This window comes from Theobroma cacao, chromosome 9, assembly GCF_000208745.1.
Source record: "Theobroma cacao cultivar B97-61/B2 chromosome 9, Criollo_cocoa_genome_V2, whole genome shotgun sequence".
Classification (NCBI taxonomy): domain Eukaryota; kingdom Viridiplantae; phylum Streptophyta; class Magnoliopsida; order Malvales; family Malvaceae; genus Theobroma; species Theobroma cacao.
Genome location: NC_030858.1, coordinates 9,394,003 through 9,415,738, shown reverse-complemented (window position 1 = coordinate 9,415,738; position 21,736 = coordinate 9,394,003). Strand labels below are relative to the sequence as shown.

The following is a 21,736-nucleotide window of genomic DNA, read 5'->3' as shown; positions in this document are numbered from 1 at the left end:
TTTTTTTTAAATAGAGTACATGGAGACTGTGGTTGTTAAGTATGAATTGTATTTTTAATTCAAATGGCTTATGATAGTGTGAGCATGCTTGGCTGGTTTATTGTATTGAAATTACATGAATTGTGGTTTGCCGTGCAAATTAGTTATTATAAAAAAAATTACCTTGTTATGCTGTTAAACTATTTTATGATTATGGTGGGGCTGACCTACACTGCAGTGGAGGGTTTTCGTGGACCATCCTATTAGAAGAGCTCGGTAAACCCGGCTAATTTATTTTACCTCTGTGGAAGAGGCGCGTAGGGTAACTCTTATGGAAGTGTTTGAGTCCACTTCACGATTTACCACCACGTGAAAGTGAGATTCAGCCAATGCCAAGGGACGACTGTTTTATATGAATAAGTTGTTTTAATAGCCTTGGCGGACTCGAGTGGATGCTTTGATGACGATCAAGTATCCCCGAGGATGAGTTTTGGCATGAGCCAAATTTTATGAGAAACATAAGCCTTGAAAATCATTTTAATTGAATTATAATTGTTTTCATAGGATGGAATAAATTTCTAAGTTATGAAATGCATATTGGGATGGGATATTTTATTGTCTCTATTTACTCGGCTTTAGATACTTTAGATGGTATCTGTTTACTCACTGGGATTATAAAATCTCACCCATTCTTCCTATACATTTTTAAGGCTCAGGACAGTTTGTTGATAGTTGATTAAGATGAGAATTAATCTCGGAGTTGCATCCTAGAAAGTAAGAGTTCGTAGCCCTACATCTTCTTAGTCAGTTGAGGGCCCACGTGTCGCTGTAAAAGTAATTTTATTCTTCAGTTATTTGATTTAAAGTATGTATGAATATATTTAGCTTTTATACTATAATTTTGGCTAGTTTTGATATTTTTGAAGAAAAATGACGAAAATGCCCCTGTGAGCCAGAAAGTAATATTTTATTGTTTTGATTTGGAAATGACTTAAAATTTCTTGAAATGTGAGATTTAATAACTGTCGATCACCGGAGAGATGCGAAAGCTGATGCTAAGCCTTGCAGGGTTTCGATCGGCATTCGGGGTAATGAGTGCCTATAGGGACCTCGCGGCGGTTGACACAGGCTCAATGGGAGTTCCGGGTCGTGACAACTCTAATTTGCTAGTCAATTTTAGACTAATGTAAAAAACATGTAGAACATTATTACTATTATGTTATTCTGCAAAGATGAAAGATGAAAATTTTTATTTATTTTTGGCTTGCTGTTGTGTGCTCTATTTCTTTTCATGAGCATATTGCTTATCATCTTATGCATGTTTTTATAGTGCTGCATATTTTTGCTTACTGATGTTATTTATGCTGTTGATGTTTGCAGATGGAATCTAACAATCTTGATATTTCTCTTGAATCGAATGTTCATTTTGTAGGGGAAACTACTAATGATTGTGTAAAGATAAATGAGGTTGAGGCAGAATAGATTGATGGAGAAAAGCCATGCCAATGTAAAAAAAAAAAAGAGTTAACTTCAAAAGTTTGGACCTTTTTTGAACGTTTGTCAGAAAAGAACCCAATTGATGGAAAACTGCAAACAAAGTGCAAGCCTCGTGGCTATGTTCTAAATTGTGAAAGCAAGTATGGGACAAGTAATATGAAACGTCATAATGAAAAATGTGTTAGGAGAGACACACGTGATATAGGTTAGATGATTTTTTCTAAAGAACATGGTTCAATGTTAATGAGGAATTCAAAGTTTGATCTTGAAAAGTTTCATGAATTAGTGGTAGCTGCAATTATGATGCATAATTTGTTTTTATCATTTGTGGAGTGTATTAATGGCATGAGGATTGTGTTGACTCATTTGTGTGAGAATGTTGTTTTGTTCTCTAGGAACCTCATTAAAGCTAATATACTTAAGATATATAAAAAAGAAGTATGTGAGATAAAAAGCTTGCTTCATGAAACACCTAGTAAGATTTGTTTGACTTCTGATTTTTGGACTTCTGTCACTACTGATGAGTATATATGTCTTGCTGCTAATTTTGTTGACAAAAATTAGGTTCTATAGAAAATAATCTTTAGTTTTTCCTTTATGCTACTTCCATATAATGGAGTTGCGTTGAGTGAAAAGGTTCATGCACTGTTAATTGAATAAGGAATTGAAAGTAAATTGTTTTCAATGACATTGGATAATGCTTTTGCAAATGATACTTTTATTTAAAAGTTGAAAGTGCATTTGAATATGGTAAAGCCACTTTTAGGAGGTAGTAAGTTTTTCATATAAGATGTTATGCTCATTTTGTTAATATGATTGTGCAAAATGGTTTGAAAGAAGTTGATAGTGTTATCGAAAAGTGAGGGAAAGTATTAAGTACATGAAATGTTCTACAGAGAAAAAGCAAACGTTTCTGGAGTGCGTGAACATAATGCATTTGAATGCAAAAAGAGGCTTAAAATAAGATGTTCCAACTAGGTGGAACTTGTTAGCTCTAAAATTATTATAGTTTTGATTATGAAAAAATGATCAAATTTATTTAAACATTATTTGAGTGATCCTTGACAAGTTCTTGAAATGATTTAACTCTCATATATTTGTTCTTGCATAGTTACAAGCTTGACTCTTGAATTTATTGAACTATATCTATAAGCTTGTATGACTTAGTTGTATGAGTGCTTATGATTCCCTAGTCATTAAAGTCTAATTTAAAGATTAAAGAAAAATCTAAATGCACTCAATAAAGGGGAGTTTTGAATATCTTATTTAATGATGACAAAAAGAGGGAGAAGGAAAATTAAGTTAAATAGAGTTTGATAGGTCTTTATGTTAAATTTATGTGTGTGATGCTTAGTTATGGTTTTGTTGAATATTATGTACTAATTATTAGGGATATTCAATATATCTTGCTCAGTTACTATGGATATTGTATATCTTGTTTAGCTACTATGGATATTATAAATATTTTATTGTAAATCTTTAAAGAAAAGTAGATGCATTAACCAAGGGGGAGCAATCCTCATTATGCGTAAAGATTTAAAGCATTCATATTAAACATATACATTGCATTCTTAACCTATGAGTGTTTTGTCATCATTCAAAATAAGAGAGAGAGAATGTTGACTTCATGTATTTTTTATGATAACAAAACATTCCCATTCATTGGTGTCTAATTATATTATTTAAGTGTGCAGAAGAAAGCTTAAATTCTTTAATATATTTGTTAATTAAAGGCAAGTCAAGAAGCTTGCTAATTTTGAAGATAGGTTAATCAATTAAAGAAAGAAAGAAGAAAGTGATTAGTGAAGACAGAAAACTATTAATTGGTTAACATGAAGACTTAACCAGTTAAGGCATAAATAGGCGCTGAATAAAAGCAAAACAAAAAAGTCTTAATCAGTTAACACCAAGCTTAACTGATTTAGAAAGTGCCAGAAGTTAAAGATAGAGGCATGTTAATCGACTAAGGAATGGGATTATTCGGTTAGAACATAAGACCTGAAGTACCTTCAAGCACCAAAAATCTAAATTTAAAAAAACGTTGACTGTTAAAGGAAGCTAAAATGGAGAAATTCAAATTCAAAGATTTTCTAATTGATTAAAGCTGATGTTAATCGATTAAAGTTGAAGGAAGTAAAGCCTTAATCAGTTAATGGGAGGGTTAACCAATTAAAGGAAGTTTACTGGATAGAGAACTTTGAAAATATAGATTTCTTACTTGGTTAACACTATGAACAGAGCTACCTAATAGGGCAAGTCAAAAAAAGGTTAATCAGTTAGAGCCTACTTGTAACTAGTTAACGAAACTCTTTATGTCTATTTGAAAAGAGTCACTAAAAGACAAAATAACAACTATTTCTACTCCAAAACTATTTCTAATAGCTAGAAACTATCCTCCAAGTGTAAATAGAGGTTCAAATGGTCAAAAATGGTGGAGATAAGCCATCCAAAGTGATTTGAGCTTAAAAAACCAAAAACGTTTTCTTTAAACTTGTATTTAACTCACATCCTTTGCAAAACGTTTTTGAGCTTAACTTTATACATCTTAGATCAGCTAAGTGATCAATTGTACTTCATTTTTCTCTATTTCTTGTTTACTTAGAGTGTGAGAGACACTTTAAGGGGGTAGACTAAGCTTAGGAAAGCATAGGGAATCTTGTACGAGTTTTGAGCTTGGGTTAGAAAGCTCTCCTTGTAAAAATTTGGTAGAAGCTATCAATTCCATTGGTTTAATGAAGTTCGATTGAAAATTCTTGATTAGGAGATCAAGGTAATGAATGTAGGTCAAAGGGATCGAACAATTATAAATACTTGTGTTTTGTCCACTTCTTTTTACTTGGTATTTTCTACCTTTACAAGTTTTGAACTCTTCTTTTCAAAATCCTTTAAAAGTTCTTCAACCTTAAAAGTTTCCATCAAATTTCTTTAAAGTGCTATTCATCCCCCTCTAACACTCTATTGGGACCAACAAATGGTATCAAAGCCTGACCCTTAAAATTTAGGCTTAACATCTTAAGGGGTAGATCTAATGGCTACCCAAAGTTTTAACATTGTAGAAGGGCAATCCACAAATGGGCTTCCTCTATTTGATGAAATAAACTACGAATTCTGGAGTACTAGGATCTCTATCTACATAAAGGCTGTTGATTATAGAATGTGGGATGTCATCACTAGAGGTCCTTATGTTTTTTACAAAATTTGATCTTGTAATTAGTGAGAAAACTACTAAAACTAGAAATAAGTGGACTGAAGTTGAAATGAGAAAAGTGCAAATAAACTTCAAAGCTATAAACACTCTCCATTGTGCACTAAATTTCAATGAGTTCAAGAAAGTTTCTACTTGTACAACAGTTAAAGAAATCTAGGAGAAGTTGAAGATCATTTATGAAGGGATTTTACAAGTTAAGGAGTCTAATATTGCTCTTTTCACTCATAGCTACGAGATGCTCAAGATGGGACCAAGAAAAGACATAACCATGTATGATCAGTTCACCAACATTGTCAACATGCTTAAGCAACTTAGGAAAGAAATTCCTGAACATGAAGTGGTAAAGATGTTGCTTAAAAGCTTATAAAAGGCTTGGAAACAAAAGGTGACAACAATTCGAGAAGCCAAAGATTTTAATGTCATCACCCTAAATGAGATATGTGGCTCACTCATCACATGTGAGCAAGGGATGAAGGAAAAGAAGAAAAAGAAGAAGAAAGGAAGGAAACTAAAGAAGAAATAGAGGTAAAAACCAACTTTTGCTTGATAGCCAAAGATGAAGAACTATGAGGTAATTTTTGAGTTATCTAATTTTTTTATGATGAATTTCAAAATGAGTATGATTGTTTATATATTGAATTTGAGAAGTTAACTTTAAAATATAAGGTTTTGAAAAAGAAAACTTTATCTTTAGAGGATAAATTAGAAAAGATTAAATGTGATTTTAAATTTGATTTTGATTAAAGACATGTTTTCCAAATTGCGCTAGAGTATTCCAAAACAAAATTTGAATCTTTAAAGTTGGAACTAAGAGCAAAATTGAGGCCTTGCAAAAGGCATTGGATAAGAATGTTGCTCTTAAAGGTTAGAAGAGAGATCAAAACTAAAGTTGTACAAAGAGCAAAAACCAAAAAGAAATGTTGTTTTTAGAAGGAAAAATGATGCATCTTCATTCCATTGTTATGTTTATGGCAATAGAGGTTATACCTTTTATGATTGTTATCATAAGGGTCATAACTTCCGAAAACCAAGATGGTTTGGGAGCCTAAAGGTTTTTATGTACCTACTAACCCCTAAAGACCCTTCAAAGTATGGGTACTTTTGAAAAAGAAATGAAAAATTGTTTTGTAGTTTGAGCAAGTGGAAAAAGAACAATGTTTGAAAGCTCAACCAAAGAAGAGACAACCTTGGTACTTGGATAGTGGCTGTTCAAAGTACATGAATGGAAATGGAACTTCGTTTGTCAAGCTTGATAAAAAGAAAAGTGGTGGTAGTGCCTCTTTTGGTGATAACTCAAAAGGTATCATCCAAGGAATTGGAACCATTGGTAACACTTCTTAAATTCAAATCAAGCATTACTTGTTAAAGGCCTAAAGCATGTCTAATTGAGCATTATTCAACTTTGTGATAGAGGATTTTGAGTTTTTTTTTATTCTCATGCATGCCATGTGATTGACATTGATTTAACAAAGTTGTATTCATTGGCAAAAAGTTTGAAAATATTTATGTCAATATGACAAAATGAATTTGAAATACAAGAAAATGATTTCAAAATTTAATGTTGAAAATGATTTCCTAATGAAAGCAAAGATTGTTTTGAGAAAAGAGAATTTAGATAAAGCTTGAAGATTTGACAAATGAAAAGCAAAAAGTTTTCATGAATTCCCACTTTCAAAGACGACCAAATGTATTTTTTGTAACTTTCATGGTCATATTTCGCTCACTTGTTCAATTAAGAAATATCTACCTTATAAAGTTAAACAAGTGTGTATTATAAAAGGAACTTTGTATAGTGAGACTAACTATCAAGAATCCAAAGTAATTTGGATACCAAAGATCATATGAAAAGTGTTTCTTGTAGGTGTTCTAAAGCAAGGGGGAACAAATTCTGGAAGATTGAATGCCTTCTAGACATACAATGGAAATTGGGTGATTTTTATACCAAAAGTCATTTATTTGTCAAATTGTGATATTTGGTTGTTGGTTTTTATTTTGCTTGGTTATCAAATTCTTGAGATTGATTGATTTAGCTTGGTTTTTGTTTGCCTTTTTAATTGAGAACTTGATTGCCTTTTCTTGCTTGAATATTAAGTGTATAATTCTTTGTCTACTCTTATTTGTTCTTTATTGATAAATTTTGATTATACAATTTGATTTGATATGATACATGCTATAAATTGCATAATGTTGAAAGGAGTATGGGCCTAAATACTGAGTATATGCTTATCTTTGATCTTGATTATATCCTCATACTTATGCCAAAAGTTTTTAATTTTTTTAAAAAAGTTGCTTGTTTGTTTTTTTGATTTTGCTTAATTTTGAAAAAATTGTTTTGATATAATTTTCTCATGTTTTATGAAATTGATTCATTTTTGTTTTTGGAAAAATGATTTTAGAGCATATTTTAAGCATTAAAGGTTTGATGTTTATAACATGAGATGTGGCTAATGTGATCAATAGACTAATTTGCATAATTGCTTATCCTAGTAGCATAAACAAGGACAATTGAGTTTGAAGATTTGACTTTGAGATTTCCTTGTGTCTAAAATAATTTAACCACTTGAACAACTTTGCTTTGTCATTTAAGACATATTTAAATGTTTTAAGTTGGTTAAAATTGTGTATGATAAGCTTTGACTACTTGAATGGGAATTTTGAAAGCAAGATGAGCTTATATGAGAAAAATGTTTGCTATCCTTAAGTTTATAATATTGGGCAAGTTTGTTTCATGATGAAAATACTTATTGACTTGTTCTTATTGGATGTGCATTGCTTACTTGTAAGCTTGAATGGTCATAAGGGGATTTTGGCACATGATTGTGAGATATTTGAAAATGACCCTTAACATGCATAAACATGATTCATTATACTAATTGCATATTTCATAAATCATTTAGAGCATAATTAAACAAAATTGAGTGACATTGAGATCATGACTTTACACAAAGCATATCCAGTTTAAATCTTGTGTGTTTTAAGTGCAAAATTTTGAAAATAGAGATTAAACCTTTTTGCTCTCTTTGATTGAATTGATTTGAAGATGTTTTTGATGAATTTTTATATCAAATATGCTTTAATCTCTTGTTTTGATCAATTAAAAGTTGTTTCATGTGCTTAGAATGGGGTTTCAATTGGTTAAAATTATGTTTTAATTGATTAAAATGATTCTGGACTAGAGTGTGTTCATTTTAATTGATTAAAAAGTCCTTTAAATTAATTAATTTACTTCTGTGTAAAGTTGAGATTTAAAGTCAGAAGATTTATACCAATTAAAGTTAACTTTAATCGATTAAAATAGTTTTGTGCTTTTAAACTTGCTTTTAAAATACACTTTAAACTTGATTTAAAGTCATGATTTCTCTCCTAATATTTGATCTATTAAGGATCTTTAACAATTTGTGTTGAGCTTATAATTTCTTAAGGGGGAGTTAATCATTGTCATTGATTTCATGAGGAATTGAGATCTTTAACAACAAGGTTTAGTGACAATTCAACATTTGGTGTTCTTCACTATTGGTAACATCTTTCTAAACACCAAAATTGATATTGTGCCTTATATTGCTTCTCACTAAAACTTGAATGTTGAAATGCATAATTGGTATCAAGCCTTAAGTTTTCTCAAGTAGTATTTAGCTTTATAATTAGCATCAAGCTTTAAAATTGTCTCTTATCACTTGAGCTTTAAACTGATCATATCTTTCTTCAATGTGATTAAGCCTTGAAGTTGATATGCTAGGGATGTTTAATGATAGGGGAGTCTTTACTAGTGCTTTACCAATTGATATAATGAGCTTTAAAATGATTCCATCTCTCATAATTGATATTGTGCTTTTACAAAGGGGGAGATTTTACTTATATCTATCAATTGGTACATTGAGCTTTAATACTTGGTATTAGAGCTGAAATACGATTTATGTGCTTATTGAACATTTTTATGCCTATCTTTCTTGAACTTCATAAATGTTATGTCTACATTTCACTTATAGATATATATACATGTGGCATTCTTATTGATGATTCTCTTGATGAATTAATACTTGAATGTGTTTAATGGTCATATTTTTTAATGGCTTGGTTGAGGATATTAAGTGCATATATATGATGACTTGGTGGCTTTATGGTTACATATTCATGGTTTTAATGCTTATATTCTTGATGATTTTTATATAACAAAAAGGGGGGAGAAGGTTTATGAGCAAATTTAATTTTATACATATGTTGAGGGGGAGATTTTAAAATCATTTCAAATGTAAATTATGCTCATAGTTTTGTTATATCAAAAAGGGAGAGATTATTAGCTTTAAAATTATTATAGTTTTGATTATGACAAAATGATCAAATTTGCTTGAACATTATTTGAGTGATGCATGACAAGTACTTCAAATGATTTAACTTTCATATATTTGTTTTTACATAGTTACAAGCTTGACTCCTGAAGTTATTGAACTATATCTATAAGCTTGTATGATTTAATTGTAAGACTGCTTATGATTCCCATTCATTAAAGTCTAATTTAAAGATTAAAGGAAAATCTAGATGCACACGTTAAGGGGAAGTTTTGAATATCTTATTTAATGATGACAAAAAGAGAGAGTAGGAAAACTAAGTTAAATAGAGTTTGATAAGTCTTTATGTTTAACTTATGTGTGATGCTTAGTTATGATTTTGTTGAATATTATGTGCTAGTTATTATGAATATTCAATATATCTTGTTTAACTACTATAGATATTGTATATCTTGTTTAGCTACTATGGATATTATAAATATTTTATTGCAAATCTTTAAAGAAAAGTAGATGCAGTAACTAAGCTGGAGCAATCCTCATTATGCGTAAAGATTTAAAGCATTCACACTAAACATAGACATTACATTTTTAATCTAAGAGTGTTTTGTCATCATCAAAAATAAGAGAAAGAGAATGTTGACTATATATGTTTTTTATTATAGCAAAACATTCCCATTCATTGGTGTCCTATTATATTATTTAAGTGTGTAGAAGAAAGCTTAAATTCTTTAATATATTTGTCAATTAAAGGCAAGTCAAGAAGCTTACTAAGTTTGAAGATGGGTTAATCAGTTAAATAAAGAAAGAAAGAAAAAAGATTAACGAAGACAAAAAACTATTAACTGGTTAACATGAAGCCTTAACTAGTTAAGGCATAAATAGGCACTGGATAAAAGTAAGACAGAAAGGCCTTAATCAGTTAGCACCAAGCTTAACTGATGGAGAAGGTGCTGGAAGTTAAAGACAAAAGCATGTTAATTAGTTAAGGAATGGGATTAATCGATTAAAGCACAAGACCTGAAGTACTTTCAAGCGCTAAAATCCAAATTTAAAATAACGTTGACCGTTGAAGGAAGCCAAAATGGAGAAATTCAAATTCAAAGATTTTCTAATTGATTAAAGATAATGTTAATCGGTTAAAGTTAAAGGAAGTGAAGCTTCAATCAATTAAGGGGAGGTTAACCAATTAAAGGAAGTCTGTTAAGTAGAGAACTTTGAAAACAGAGATTTTTTAATTAGTTAGAGCCTCATTTGATCAGTTAACACAGTAAATAGAGTTGCTATACAGTGCAAGTCAGATAAGGGCTAATCGGTTAGAGCTTGTTTGTAACCAGTTAACGAAATCTTGTCTGCCTATTTGAAAATAGTCGCTAGAAGACAAAATAATGACTATTTTTGCTCCAAAACTATTTCTAACGGCTAGAAACTATCTTCCAAGTATAAATAGAAATTCAAATGGTCAAAAATGGTGGAAAGAAGTCATTTAAAGTGATTTTGAGTTTAGAAGACCAAAAACCTTCTCTTGACACTTTTATTTCACTCACAACCTTTGAAAAAGTGTTTAATCATAACTTTGTACATCTTAAATCAGTTAAGTGATCAATTGTAATTCACCTTTTCTTTATTTTTTGTTTACTTGAAGTGTGAGAGACACTCTAAGGGGTCGATTAAGCTTAGGAAAGCATAGCAAATCTTGTAAGAGTTTTGAGCTTGGGTTAGAAGCTCTTCTTGTAAAAGCTTGGTGGAAGCTATCAATTCCACTGGTTTAGTGAAGTTGGGTTGAAAATCCTTGATTGGGAGATCAAGGGAGTGGATGTAGGTTAAATGAATGGAACCACTATAAATACTTGTGTTTTGTCCACTTCTCTTTACTTGGTAATTTTCTGCCTTTATAAGTTTTAAACTCTTCTTTTCAAAATCCTTCGATAGTTCTTCAACCTTAAAAGTTTCCATCAAAATTTTTTAAAAGTGTTATTCACTCTCCTTTAGCACTCCATTAGGACCAACATAACTCCACATTTCTCATGCTTGAAAGTGCATTTTATTTTTAGTTGGCTTTTTCTCATTTTGAAATTAATGATTCAAATTTTAAGACTTGTTCATCTAGAGATGAATGGGATAGAGTTGAGAAACTTAGAAAGCTCTTAAATGTCTTTTATGATATTACTTGTGTGTTTTCTAAAACAAAGTATCCCACAGCCAACTTGTATTTTCCTTCGGTATTCATGGCATGCATAACCTTGCAAGAACATATGAGTAGGGATGATATGTACCTGAAAACTATTGCTACTGAAATGTTTCATAAGTTTGACAAGTATTGATATGAATTTAGTATGATTTAGCTATAGTTGAGATATTTGATCCTCGATACAAGATTCAATTTGTGGAATAGAGTTACACGAAGCTTTATAGGAGAAATTCAGTTGCATTAAAAAACGTTAAAGATCATTTATTTGCTCTTTATAATGAATATGTCGTCAAGGTTTTTGATAGTCCATCATCATCTTTAAATCACACTTTTTATGACTTACCTTTTGGGAGAAAGTTGGAAACGAGGAGAATGGAGTCCTTAAAGGTAATTCTTTTTAGTTTTGAAATATTATTTGTTGTTTTTTATTTGATTTTTTTAATTGTTTTGTTTTTGTTAATTAGAAGTTTGAGAATTTTTAACGTAAGTTTAAGGTTGCCAGCAACAATTCTTAACTAGAGCAATGTTTGGATGAACAAAAAATTGATGCGACAATAGAATTGGATATTTTACAATATTAGAAGACAAATTAGTTCCATTATCTTGAGGTTGATGCCATGGCTTGTTTGTCTTGGCCATTCTTGTATCCACAATGGCTTCCGAAATATGGTTTTAGTGTTGGTAGTATAGTTCTTGATCAATATTGGATCTCACTTAAACCAGATGTTGCGGAGGCAATTTTATGTTCTAAAGATTGGCTATTTGGGAAAATGGGTAATACATTCTCATTCTTTAATTTTGTTTTTAGTTATGTTTCTTGTGTTTAAATGCATGATTAGAGTAAGTTTGATTTATTTATGTTTCTAATGAACATTTTTTATATTGTAGAATCTGTAGAAACAGAGTTGAACAACCTTACCACAGATGTCATGACTTTTATATTAGCAAGGAAGAGATGGTATCAACATAATGATCTATGATTGATGTCAAAGATTAACACTAAAAGGTAATGCTTTAAACTAAATTTTAAATTTTAAATTTTATTTAATATTTTTTCTTTTGATCCAATTTATTAATATATTGTTTCCATTTCATTGTTAAGTTTTGGGACACTGGAATGATATGACATTGGTAAGAGATATTTCGATTTTGGTTTGGTGTTAGGTATTGTTTATGGTTTGGTGTTTGGAATTGTTCATGGTTGATATGTATTTAATTATGGTTGAAAATTATGGATGATTTTAGATATTATTAGTATTTTTAGGGTAGATGTTAATAAGTGTTATTTATGTTAAATTTTATTATATTTGATGTTATTATTAATTTTGTTATAGTTATTTTTGTAATTATTGATTTAAATTTGAATGATAAAATTAAATATTTGTAATTTAATTGTGTAAATGTGTAAAACGTATTAAACATGTTAAATGTGTTAATCATTATTCGTACTTTCATATTGTGTCGTGTCTAGAAAAAAAATTTAAAATATTTAATAAATATATTAATTGTGTCGTGTTACATGATTAATTATTGTTTTTATATAAGTGTTTTAAATTTTAATATAAATAATTATTTGTATTGTATTCATATTTACTCAAATAATCATTAATATCTTATATTAATCTGACAACATTAAATACGCGAACACAACTTGCCACCTCTACTGCTTGCCTTTAGTGAGAATAGCTCCTTCCCAAGTTGTGGTTTTTCCTTTGATCAGCATTGCGCGCAGACATTGATTATGATGCAGTCAAAGTCAAGGGAGAGTCATTCCCCTTTCTGATAATTTCAACATTTTTGTATAAGGAGGACGTGTATCACATAATTATTAGTCTGCCTGATCTCCTAGCTGTCGGTGATGTGACCCAATCAAATTATCATATGGCCATAATTTGGGAATTCTCCTGACAATAGGATGGAAAGTTTAATTCTTGTAGGAGCACCATGTCGACTCCGATGGCGCAATTAATTTTTTGACCATCCTCGTTTTCAGGCAAGTTCTCAAACCTCTTACGTTCCATGATAGCAGCTTCATAATACCTCAACGAACCAGTGAAGGAGACAAGTGTTGGAGAAATACAATATGTCGGTGGGGAAACTATCCAACCCAATATGAGCAATTAAATGTCATGAAATAATTGTACCAACATCAAAATCCAGAATAAGAACACAAAAGGATCCATGCAAAAAGGTGCAACCAAGCATAAAACAGCATCCAAAAACGGTAAAGTAAAACTCAGAAGCTAGCATCGCGAAACATTTATTAGTCAATAATAAAATTGCTAAAGTTAGATAAAAGTGACTTATGCTTAGACCTGACAATTTTAGATACGACACGTTAACACGACACGAGAAGATACGAGTTAAACAGGTTTTGAGTTTATCCTTAACGTGTTTCGTGTCTAATCATATCTGACATGTTAAGACACAGAAATTTTTGTATCTTAACGTGTCAGACACGACAAACACGTTTAAATACGTTTACTTAATCGTGTTATCATATTTAAATATGTATACATGATACGTTTATTAACCTATTAAATATTAATAGTTAAAGACTATTTTAACCTTATATAAATAATTTTTAATAATTATTTGATGTGTATTTTAACCTTATATATGATAATGAATTTTATATATGTTATTTATATTAAATTTTATTATATTTGATGTTATTATTATTATTTTTTTGTTATAATTATTTTTATAATTATAAATTTTAAATTTAAATAATAAAATTATATTTAATTATAAATATTTTTATTTAATCGTGTTAAACGTGTTAATCATGTTAAACATGTTAATCGTGTTAAACGTATTATTAATAGTGTCGTGTCGTATATTGACACGTTTAATAAACGTGTAAATCGTGTCTTGTCATGTTACACGTGTATTAAACGTATACGTGTACGTGTTTTAAATTTAAGACACGAATATTAAATGTGTTGTGTTCGTATTTAGTCTTAACGTGTTTCGTGTCTAAACGTGTCTGACACGTTTAAGACACGAAAACACGAATTGTCAGGTCTACTTATGCCTTTACCCCTTCACTGGGCGTTGGCTGATTTAGGGTGAATGAGTCGGTCAATGACAAGCTACTCTCCATCTTGGGGAGAAAGACCCAACTATTTCCAACTTTCTGGATCTCTCCGACTTCCCGTTTGATAATGGCGTTTCAATTGATGAAGTTATCGTTGGAGAGAGAGGAGTTTGCAACTAGGTTGTTTAGGTATTGACTCGCTGCACCCTTTATCTTCATTTTCATTTGCTTCTTTTTTTAGCCAATTTTTCCATAAATTTTTTCTTCGATTTCTTCCAGGTAGTTCCACCAATTTCTTATGTTTTTTGCTTTGTTTGAAATTTTAGCCTTTTCTGGAGTTTCCGAATCTACCTTAGTGTGAGCAATTTCCTTCCCGCGTCTGAATGTGTATGAGTTGATGGACAAGGGGCTCTTTTGAAATTAGTAGGCATGGGCACTAGCGGCTGGTTTGGTAGATCATCACTAGGAGGAGGTTCGAGCCGTGCTTCCAACGAGTCTCCAAGCTCGATGGTGCTGGGCTCACTATGACTTGAAAATGAGTTGTCGTTAGACCAATGAATTGAAGGCGTCCAAGCTTGCTTCAATCAGTCTTCATGTTCGGCCTATGGATTCCATAATTCCTCAAGCCTCACCTAGGTTTGTTGGCTCATTTTCACAGTATAGCTAGCTCTTGTGAGCAACCTTCTGATTAGCCAGCTGATCTTTACCTTCATTATCTGAACTGGGCTCACATAGCACATGATCTCGACATCAGAATATTTTGGTCCCTCTTGGCTTGCTCCACAACTCACTACCTAGAAATTGCCTCCTCCAGAGTTACCATAGACCAATATTAATTGAGAATTGGTATCCCCGTTATAGTTAATGTAGCTTCATTATCCATACGCAGGACATTGAACTGGAAATTTGAACTAGAGCATTCAGAACTTGAGTATCCTATAATTTTGAGCTCCAAGAAAAATCAGGAAAATCAATCACACAGTCGGGAAAAATCATAAATAAAAATGTTGCAAAAGTTGTCACCAATAAAGAGAAGTTTCCTCGATTTTCTCCGGGACGGGAGTTAATATGAGCATATTAAGGCTCGCTCAAGTACTGACTCTTTCCTAGTCGTCTCATCACCTAAGCTAAAGTTCAAATTTCACCGCCCCTCTTTGACCTTGTCTTAACGTACTAGAAACAACAATTCTAGTATATATGGTCTGATTTTCTTGTTTCTTTTAAAAATGTTTACAGATGTGATACCGAATTATAGTGAAGCTGTGGTGGAGATTTAAAACTTGTAATAGCCTTTGGACAAAATTTATGAAAGCTAAGTATTGTGCTTGTCGTGTCCCAATGAATATCACTACTAAATCCCATGATTCCCAAGTTTGGAAATGGATGTTAGGAGGTAACACTATCACAAAGCAAAACACCAGATGGCGAATTGGTAAAAGAGAATTATTTTTCTGGTATGACTGTTGGATGGGTGAACAACCATTGGTAACGTTTTCCCCTTCTTTTATTCATTCCATGACTCAAGTTTATTATTTTTATAACAATAATAATTGGGATGTGGATAAACTTAGAGTTCATCCAGAGTCTGTGATTAGTGATATTTTATGAATTCCTGTCAATAGCTCCAAGGATGATGTTGCTTATTGGGTACCTATATCAAATGGAGAGTTTACCACTAGAAATGGATGGGAAGTAATTCGACACTCGATACCTAGCAGTTAATTATGTAAGTTGATCTGGCATAAAAGTATACCACTTTTTGTCTCTTTCTTTCTGTGGCGGATGATAAATAATAGGATACTGGTGGAGTTACAGATGCAAACTAAAGGTATTCAATTAGCATCGAAATGCCTATGTTGCAATTAAGAGGAATCACTAATGGATATTCTGTGAGATAGTCTAGTGGTTAAATAAGTTTGGAATTATTTTGCAAAATTCTTTTAAATATATGTTGTTAATCCTTAGAATGTTATGCATGCTATCTTGGCATGGTTTCATTCAGAAGATTACACCAAACATGGTTATATTCGTGTTTTAGTGCCATTATTTATTTGTTGGTTCTTGTGGGTTGAATGAAATTATGCCAAGCCCAAAAACTTAGGTATGTACCTTGATAAAGTGATTTGGCATATCATGAAATTTTTGAGGTAGGTTTTTCAGGGAAACCTTTTGAAAAAATGGTAGTGGAAAGGGGACACTCAAATTGCAACAACATGGGGCATTGGTTTTCCAAACAAACAAAATATACCGCCTAAAATTATTAATTGGATCAAGCCATTAACAAGTAAATTAAAGCTGAATGTTGACGGCAATTCAAAAATTAATTTTCAGAATGCTACGAGGGACATATTACGTGATCACATAGGTATGCTTATTTTTGGATTTTCTGAGAATTTTGGTCCAACTAATTCTTTGAAAGCAGGATTAATGGCATTACACAGAGATTTACTTTTATGCCGAGATTATAATATGTCAAATGTTTGGATCGAAATGGATGCTAAGGTGGCAATTCAAATGATTCGAGACAATTGTAAAAGGTCCCATGAGATACGGGGTAGATAGGCCCTGAGAGAATTTTCCAACTTGAAAAAAAATAGGTGAAGTATCAAAAAAATAGTTAATAGAAAATAGACTTATGGTTCATTCATATTAGTTGGTTTTTATTACGTCACCCATTTGATTGATGGGTTAGTCTTATTGTAAACTATTTAATAGAAGCAAATTTTGAATATCTAATTCAAATCTTTAAACTTTATATGCCAAAGCGAATATTTTAGCTTAATTGAAGTATCAAATGTGTAATTAATCTTTCTTGAAATAAAAAAATGTTAAATATTTTGACTGTCTGATGACTGTTTAACTATATATAAGAAATTAATAAATACTACTTATAAATTTATTATTTTTTTACCTTCTTTCTATCAGAACTAACTAAACTAACTCAAACTTGAAAACCTCACCCAACTTGCTCGAACTTAAACCTAACTTAACTTGATTTGATAAAAAAAAGTTAACAACTTGAACCCACTTAATGATAAATGAGAGTTGAGAGAGAAAGAGCGAGAAAGTCTAGGGTAAAGCTCAGAGGGATCGGTGATGTTGGAGGTAGGGGTTCAGGTAGAAGGGCTTTAAATCTTAGAATTAGTGATGTTCAAGTCTTCGTTCTACTTCATGGATAATGTCAGCTCTAGAGTGCCCAAGAGTGCTTTGGAAACAATTTTTTGAAGAATACGGTGAAGTTAAGGATGTCTTCTTTCCAAATTCTGCCAAGATTAATAGGAGAAGGAATTCAAGATTGGCATTTTTTTGATATAAAGATAAGGAGGAGCTTAAGAGAGCGGTCAATTTTGGAAATGGTCGAAAAGTTGATGGTAGATTCATCCTTGTAAAAGAAGTCACCTTTTACAATAATCGGAGGGTCCCCAAGGTTGTTGAAGGTTCAAGTCACGGTCTGGAGAGGGAAAGGATATCGATGGTCGCCAAACAATCCTATCGAGATGCTATTATGATAGGGAGTCTTCAAGAAGTTGCTCAGACGGCCGATCTAGTTCAAAGTTCTTCTAAGGTAAAAAGAAGATGAATGATTGTAGTGACATTGGTATTGAAACTAAAGAATTTAAGATTCTGTGGTTTGATACTTCCCTTCCCCATGAGGACATAGAGTAGGTTGAGAGAAGCACTTTTGGAATCTTGAGACATGATTTCTCTTTGAGTAGAGTCCAGTTGGGTCTTTTTGAGAATGGCACCGAGGTCTAGGTGTGTTAGATTTAAGATCTCCAAGTTGTTGTGACATTTGGGTGAAACCAAAGACATGGATGCTATTTTAGATCACCATAGCGATCTTTATGAACTTTAGTTCGAATCTCTTATTCCCTTTTGTAACTTGAGAATGTCTTATGGTATTTCTATTTGGATTAAGTTGATTGAGGTTCTAGTTCATTTGTGGCACTGTAATTTCTTTAGGCAAGTCGTGAAGCCTTGGGGTAGGTTCATCATCATGGATAAAATTACTACTGTTAAAGGTAGTTAAAAGGAGGCTTTTATCTTGGTGGAATTACCTAATGATCAAATCGTTCCTAATAGGGTGAGGGTGGATACCAGTAAGGGGAGTTTTGTTATTGAAGAGATAAGCGGTTAATGAAAAATAGAGAGGGGTAGAAAAGCCAGAATGCAAATATAATGGTGAGTCAGATGTTGGTGGCAGTGCCTAAAGTCAAGGTTGGTTGAAACACGGTGGCTAGTTATCGACGGCTTTCTTAACTAGATTTTGCAGCAAGTATGTTGATTCACTTCATGAAAAGTCAAAAGATGACGTGTCAAGATGTTACAGTCCGATTTGGGAGAATGTGCTCGGTTTAGATGGGTCCCAACTCAAAATATGCCATTCTTGTAGTGTTAGTGTGAGTATGTCAATGTAAGAACTGATGATTTCTAATATAAGGGACAGAATCGAAGTTGGATCCCCACGAGCTCCTACATGGCATGCTTCTTTGCATAGCTCAAATTCTAATGCAAATAGTAACCTTGAAAAAGAATTCATAGATGCTAGTTTATAAGTCAACTCCAGTCATCAAAGGACTAACATTTTGGAAACTCGGTTGGATCGTGGTGGGGCAGTTGATTTGGAAAGAATTTTAGTGGTTTCCCACTACCCAGGCCTGTTTGTTGGTGGAACAAAAATCACTCAAACTTGCAACATTGGCCTATGTTGAACAAAACCCAGATGTTTCTAATGGTTATATAATTGGTGGTCCATGTAATGAGTCGTTCTGTTGTCCAATTGGGTTTGATCTTGAGCCTGTGGATAGAAGATGGGTTGGTAGCCTAGTGAGTGAGCTTTGGGAAGGTAATGAACTTGTTTGGTTGACCTCTGCTAGTCCAAGGCTCTCTTTGAATCGTTTGGGCACTAGAGAACCCAAGTCTGGTTGTGTGGATATAGAAGAAATTGACCTAATTGAGGGGTCTTCTGTGAAGCACAATATTTATGTTGATGAGGCTTTTATTGATAAATTTACTTGTGAAGGTTCTAGAGGAGGTAAGAAAAGGAGATTCCAGAGGGGGAATGGGAAGTCCACTTATCCTAGGTTGAAAGTGAAAAGAGTTCTAGAATACGTCAAGGGTAAAATGAGAGGTGGTAGGTTGGGGGAAAATGGTTCTACTATGTGAAACCCCTCACCTTTGGTGTTGATCAGGGAAGTACAATTCTACTTGGTGAACAAATTTAAACATGTTTTAAGCCTAAATTTTCAGCTTTTAAGTGTACAAGTTCTTGACAAAGGAATAGAGGCTGAAAAGATGTATTTTCAAAGAGAAATTTACTTTCTGAAACAAAAATATCGATACATGATGAAGAAGTATCGATACTGTCTAACCAGAAAGCTTTGAAAAAGATTTAGATGAACAAGTATTGATACATGATGAACATGTATCAATGCATAAAACCCAGAAACTTAAGCGTCGATACTTTTCCCAAATGTATTGATATTTGTCACCTTTTTTGTAAAGATAAAAAGGGTAAAATAGTTTTTCCTCACTCAAAAATTACCTTAAAAGGCGTATTAACCCTTGGCCGCCTTTTCCACTATTTTCTTTCAACTTTTAGCACTCTTAAACTCTTTTTCTACCAAAAATCCTCACTTTCAAAGATTTAAAGCTTGTCTTGGGTTTTTCCAACTATTAAAGGTAAAGTTTTCAACTTTTAATCTCTCAAAACTTGGATTTCCATTACTAATTCTAAATATTCCAAGAAATTTCATGGTTGTTCATAAAAGCTAAGATTTCCAAAGGTTTCTATCTTTAGTAACTCACCAAGGTAAGGAAATACATTAAGATTTAAATGTATATAGTATTAATTAAATGAGGAGTAATGAATTTAAGCTAGAAATTTATTTTAGATGAACTTTTCTAGTTTTGAATTAGCGTAGGATAAGTACTACGTGATCTGTGGCCTGTGTAATGTGTACGATGATTGTTGAATGCGTAGGTGCTGACAAAACTTCAAGGGATTTGCTAGAGTAAAATCTTCCTTTGGTAGGGGTTGAGTGCTCAAAAGTGAGTGGATACACCTTTTCAAGTATTTTACTATATAAAGTTAAGCATAATTTATTGAGGTGTTATATTGAATAATTCAAATATCTTTTGTATAACAATAATTTCAAAGGTTTAAATCCAAATGATTTTCAAGAAAGTTTTGAATCTATAATATATGTAAATATTCTACAATGTATTAGCTTTCAATAAGGGGGGGACAAGCCCTTTTAATGGTTTCTTTCAAAATGTGTTTAAGTTGAAATGATGAGTATGAAATGCATGTATGCTAAATGATATGTTTAGGTGGATGTAGACATTCCCACCTATGAGTTTATGAAATGGTTATGTGAAATGTACACGAGTATGTGATGTATGATTATAAGAATTGTATATGATGCAATTCAAGATACCATATGTGATAAGTATGAGTGTGAAGCATGAGTTGTAGTAAAGCATGATTATTTCTTGATGATGATACAAGATATGGAATTGATATATCCTATAAAGTATCGAAATCAAAGATAGAGAGATTATATCCTATCCACTATAAGTTGAGGTAGTTTACTACTCCCAAAATGAGTGATGCGGAATGCCACTCATAGAGCTTCAAGGATCCAAGATAGATGGATCATACCCTATTCGCTATGAGTTGGTTGTGAACTACTATCACAAAGATCCAAGATAAGGGAACTATACCCTCTTCGTTATGAGTCGGGGTGGACTACCACTCATAGAGATCCAAGATACGGGGACTATATCTTATCCGTTTTAAGTTGGGGTGGACTACAACTCATAGATAGCTAAGTCCTAGTTTATTCTTATAAGAGTATAAAGGTTGCATTTTAGGAAAATTACGTGCAAGTTATGAATGAGAAAGTGATATGATATAGTTGAAAAATTGATGGAATATAACTTAGTCCAAGTGATACTTTGTCTACATTATTGTCCTTAAGGATAGAAGGACTTTTAGAGTTAGAAAATGTAGACAATTTCCCAAAAATCTAAGTGTTATGAGTGAAGTATTGATACATTTAGAAAAATATCAATATATAGAGTCTAGAGGACATTCTGGAGCAAAAGTATAAATACTTCACAAGGATGTATTGATACTTTGGTTACAAAACAACGTTTTCACTTATTTTTGACAAGTTTTCAAATGTTTTCAACTTTCATTCCATCCTAAATGATCATGCAACTTTGGTTTCAATTAAAATTTCATCAAATGATTTTGAACAACATTCCTTACAAGAGTTTGATGGAAACTTATGAGATTTATTAATACCATGATTATGCAACTTATGATTTATGCAAAAACCCTTCTCTTTGGTTTGTCCCTTACCTATATTCACTCACGGAGTCTTTGTGACTTACACATTACTTTTTCATTTTTTTTTTTGCAAATCAGTGACTAGCTTACTACCCTGTTACGAAGATTAGTTCCCGTTCTTTCTTGGTAGGTGTTATAGTAGCCAACTTGATGCCTAGTGAGTTAGGTCATGTTCTTATTG

The 21,736-nt window shown here is 32.0% G+C and overlaps 1 long non-coding RNA gene across 1 annotated transcript; it reads left to right on the top strand.

The window, feature by feature from the left end:
- On the top strand, positions 14,220 to 15,531 carry LOC108663480. The gene is made up of 2 exons (XR_001929541.1): positions 14,220 to 14,387; positions 14,525 to 15,531. It is a non-coding gene; the product is annotated as an uncharacterized LOC108663480 (long non-coding RNA).